The 5,000-nt window shown below is 64.9% G+C and overlaps 1 non-coding gene across 1 annotated transcript; it reads right to left on the bottom strand.

The window, feature by feature from the left end:
- Positions 1-2,029: 2,029 nt before the first annotated feature.
- Positions 2,030-2,148, bottom strand: LOC142006411 (5S ribosomal RNA). Its single transcript, XR_012643500.1, has one exon. It is a non-coding gene; the product is annotated as a 5S ribosomal RNA (ribosomal RNA).
- Positions 2,149-5,000: the final 2,852 nt, after the last annotated feature.

The following is a 5,000-nucleotide window of genomic DNA, read 5'->3' as shown; positions in this document are numbered from 1 at the left end:
TCGCTCCCCGGGCACCAGGTCAACCTCCGCTGCTTTCAGCGGGGGTTGACCTGGTGGCCGATTCGCTCCCCGGGCACCAGGTCAACCTCGGCACCAGGTCAACCTCCGCTGCTTTCAGCGGGGGTTGACCTGGTGGCCGATTCCCTCCCCGGGCACCAGGTCAACCTCCGCTGCTTTCAGCGGGGGTTGACCTGGTGGCCGATTCGCTCCCCGGGCACCAGGTCAACCTCCGCTGCTTTCAGCGGGGGTTGACCTGGTGGCCGATTCCCTCCCCGGGCACCAGGTCAACCTCCGCTGCTTTCAGCGGGGGTTGACCTGGTGGCCGATTCCCTCCCCGGGCACCAGGTCAACCTCCGCTGCTTTCAGCGGGGGTTGACCTGGTGGCCGATTCGCTCCCCGGGCACCAGGTCAACCTCCGCTGCTTTCAGCGGGGGTTGACCTGGTGGCCGATTCGCTCCCAGGGCACCAGGTCAACCTCCGCTGCTTTCAGCGGGGGTTGACCTGGTGGCCGATTCGCTCCCCAGGCACCAGGTCAACCTCCGGTGCTTTCAGCGGGGGTTGACCTGGTGGCCGATTCCTTCCCCGGGCACCAGGTCAACCTCCCGTGCTTTCAGCGGGGGTTGACCTGGTGGCCGATTCCCTCCCCGGGCACCAGGTCAACCTCCGCTGCTTTCAGCGGGGGTTGACCTGGTGGCCGATTCGCTCCCCGGGCACCAGGTCAACCTCCGCTGCTTTCAGCGGGGGTTGACCTGGTGGCCCATTCGCTCCCCGGGCACCAGGTCAACCGCACCCTTTTTCGGCCGCCTTCGCCTCCAAATTTTTCCCCCCGTTTCCTTGCCCACTCCTCGGTCACTTCATACGCCCTCCCCCTTACATCCACCGTACGCAACACCTCCACCGGGCTTAATAGTCCACAACCAGGACCCAGGGCCTTCCCCGCTCTCAACAACCTCCACCCACGGTCCCCCTCCACCGGGCTTAATAGTCCACAACCGGGACCCAGGGCCTTCCCCGCTCTCAACAACCTCCACCCACGGTCCCCCTCCACCGGGCTTAATAGTCCACAACCGAGACCCAGGGCCTTCCCCGCTCTCAACAACCTCCACCCACGGTCCCCCTCCACCGGGCTTAATAGTCCACAACCGGGAACCAGGGCCTTCCCCGCTCTCAACAACCTCCACCCACGGTCCCCCTCCACCGGGCTTAATAGTCCACAACCGGGACCCAGGGCCTTCCCCGCTCTCAACAACCTCCACCCACGGTCCCCCTCCACCGGGCTTAATAGTCCACAACCGGGACCCAGGGCCTTCCCCGCTCTCAACAACCTCCACCCACGGTCCCCCTCCACCGGGCTTAATAGTCCACAACCGAGACCCAGGGCCTTCCCCGCTCTCAACAACCTCCACCCACGGTCCCCCTCCACCGGGCTTAATAGTCCACAACCGGGACCCAGGGCCTTCCCCGCTCTCAACAACCTCCACCCACGGTCCCCCTCCACCGGGCTTAATAGTCCACAACCGGGACCCAGGGCCTTCCCCGCTCTCAACAACCTCCACCCACGGTCCCCCTCCACCGGGCTTAATAGTCCACAACCGAGACCCAGGGCCTTCCCCGCTCTCAACAACCTCCACCCACGGTCCCCCAAGACGCACGTTCCAAGCCTTAACCCTCAGACCATCCACCCCCCGGGGGGGACCCCACACCCACCTGACCCCAACTCACTCCCACCAAAAACACCACCACCGCCACCGCCTCAACGGCCTGCCCAACCCAGCACTCCCACACACACACCTGCCCCACCAACGCTCCACACACGCTTTCTTCCCTCTCCCCGACCCGACCCAAGCCATCGCACCGCACCGGGTGAGGGCCTAAGCTTCCTCGCCCGCCCCCCCGCCCCCGACACGCAGGCAGGCAGAGGGAAAGGCCTCAGCGCCCCCCAGGACCGTCGCGCCGCCTTGGCCTCACGGCTTCCCTGCTCCCGCACGGCAGACACACGCCCCGCTCTACCCCCGCTGGGGCCAAAAGCTGCCTACGGCACCTGGGATTCCCAGGCGGTCACCCATCCAGGTACTAGCCAGGCCCGGGACGGTTTACCTTCCGAGATCGGACGAGATCGGGGGCATTCGGTCCGGTATGGCCGTAGGCCCCCGCCTCCCCGGGCTTTAGCGTCAGCAGCCTGGCCTCAGTCAGCCGGGCCCAAACAATTAACCCGGAGGCCGGGCCGAGGGAAAACTTCCTCCGAGCCGGCCCAAGGGGAAGGGAGGACGAGGACGCCGGGCCCGGGAGGTGACAGGACGTGCACGTCAGACCCGGGAAGCTGTGTGCCCCGAGGTTAACCCCCGGGCCGGGGCGGGGAGAGAAAAATGTTCTAAGTCCGGTAGGGACAGCAGGTCAACCCCGGTCCGAGGCGGGGAGAGAAATTTTCCAAGTCCGGCAGGGACAGCAGGTCAACCCCGGCCGCCGTAGCAGAGGTTGACCTGGTGTCCGATTCGCTCCCCGGGCACCAGGTCAACCTCGGGCGCTTTAGCGGAGGTTGACCTGGTGTCCGATTCGCTCCCCGGGCACCAGGTCAACCTCGGGCGCTTTAGCGGAGGTTGACCTGGTGTCAGATTCGCTCCCCGGGCACCAGGTCAACCTCGGGCGCTTTAGCAGAGGTTGACCTGGTGTCCGATTCGCTCCCCGGGCACCAGGTAAACCGTGGCCGCTTTCAGCGGAGGTTGACCTGGTGGCCGATCCCCTCCTCGGGCTCCAAGTCCGGCAGGGACAGCAGGTGAACCCCGGCCGCTTTAGCAGAGGTTGACCTGGTGTCCGATTCGCTCCCCGGGCACCAGGTAAACCGTGGCCGCTTTCAGCGGAGGTTGACCTGGTGGCCGATCCCCTCCTCGGGCTCCAAGTCCGGCAGGGACAGCAGGTCAACCCCGGCCGCTTTAGCAGAGGTTGACCTGGTGTCCGATTCGCTCCCCGGGCACCAGGTAAACCGTGGCCGCTTTGAGCGGAGGTTGACCTGGTGGCCGATCCCCTCCTCGGGCTCCAAGTCCGGCAGGGACAACAGGTCAACCCCCGTTCCGGGCGGGGAGAGAAAAATTTTCTAAGTCCGGCAGGGACAGCAGGTCAACCCCGGCCGCCGTAGCAGAGGTTGACCTGGTGTCCGATTCGCTCCCCGGGCACCAGGTCAACCTCGGGCGCTTTAGCGGAGGTTGACCTGGTGTCCGATTCGCTCCCCGGGCACCAGGTCAACCTCGGGCGCCTTAGCAGAGGTTGACCTGGTGTCAGATTCGCTCCCCGGGCAGCAGGTCAACCTCGGGCGCTTTAGCAGAGGTTGACCTGGTGTCCGATTCACTCCCCGGGCACCAGGTAAACCGTGGCCGCTTTCAGCGGAGGTTGACCTGGTGGCCGATCCCCTCCTCGGGCTCCAAGTCCGGCAGGGACAGCAGGTGAACCCCGGCCGCTTTAGCAGAGGTTGACCTGGTGTCCGATTCGCTCCCCGGGCACCAGGTAAACCGTGGCCGCTTTCAGCGGAGGTTGACCTGGTGGCCGATCCCCTCCTCGGGCTCCAAGTCCGGCAGGGACAGCAGGTCAACCCCGGCCGCTTTAGCAGAGGTTGACCTGGTGTCCGATTCGCTCCCCGGGCACCAGGTAAACCGTGGCCGCTTTCAGCGGAGGTTGACCTGGTGGCCGATCCCCTCCTCGGGCTCCAAGTCCGGCAGGGACAACAGGTCAACCCCGGTTCCGGGCGGGGAGAGAAAAATTTTCTAAGTCCGGCAGGGACAGCAGGTCAACCCCGGCCGCCGTAGCAGAGGTTGACCTGGTGTCCGATTCGCTCCCCGGGCACCAGGTCAACCTCGGGCGCTTTAGCAGAGGTTGACCTGGTGTCAGATTCGCTCCCCGGGCAGCAGGTCAACCTCGGGCGCTTTAGCAGAGGTTGACCTGGTGTCCGATTCGTTCCCCGGGCACCAGGTAAACCGTGGACGCTTTCAGCGGAGGTTGACCTGGTGGCCGATCCCCTCCTGGGGCTCCAAGTCCGGCAGGGACAACAGGTCAACCCCGGTTCCGAGCGGGAGAGAAAAATTTTCCAAGTCCGGCAGGGACAACAGGTCAACCCCGGTTCCGGGCGGGGAGAGAAAAATTTTCTAAGTCCGGCAGGGACAACAGGTCAACCCCGGTTCCGGGCGGGGAGAGAAAAATTTTTTAAGTCCGGCAGGGACAGCAGGTCAACCCCGGCCGCTTCAGCGGAGGTTGACCTGGTGTCCGATTCGGTCCCCGGGCACCAGGTAAACCGTGGCCGCTTTCAGCGGAGGTTGACCTGGTGGCCGATCTCCTCCTCGGGCTCCAAGTCCGGCAGGGACAGCAGGTCAACCCCGGCCGCTTTAGCAGAGGTTGACCTGGTGTCCGATTCGCTCCCCGGGCACCAGGTAAACCGTGGCCGCTTTCAGCGGAGGTTGACCTGGTGGCCGATCCCCTCCTCGGGCTCCAAGTCCGGCAGGGACAACAGGTCAACCCCGGTCCCAGGCGGGAGAGAAAAATTTTCTAAGTCCGGCAGGGACAACAGGTCAACCCCGGTCCCAGGCGGGAGAGAAAAATTTTCTAAGTCCGGCAGGGACAACAGGTCAACCCCGGTCCCAGGCGGGAGGGAAAAATTTTCTAAGTCCGGCAGGGACAACAGGTCAACCCCGGTCCCAGGCTGGAGAGAAAAATTTTCTAAGTCCGGCAGGGACAGCAGGTCAACCCCGGCCGCTTCAGCTGAGGTTGACCTGGTGTCCGATTCGCTCCCCGGGCACCAGGTCAACCTCGGGCGCTTTAGCAGAGGTTGACCTGGTGTCCGATTCGCTCCCCGGGCACCAGGTCAACCTCGGGCGCTTTAGCAGAGGTTGACCTGGTGTCAGATTCGCTCCCCGGGCACCAGGTCAACCTCGGGCGCTTTAGCAGAGGTTGACCTGGTGTCCGATTCGCTCCCCGGGCACCAGGTAAACCGTGGCCGCTTTCAGCGGAGGTTGACC

Source organism: Carettochelys insculpta, unplaced genomic scaffold (genome assembly GCF_033958435.1).
Source record: "Carettochelys insculpta isolate YL-2023 unplaced genomic scaffold, ASM3395843v1 scaffold_0058, whole genome shotgun sequence".
NCBI lineage: Eukaryota > Metazoa > Chordata > Testudines > Carettochelyidae > Carettochelys > Carettochelys insculpta.
The sequence above is the reverse complement of the archived record's forward strand: the minus strand, read 5'-3'. Positions and strand labels throughout refer to the sequence as shown.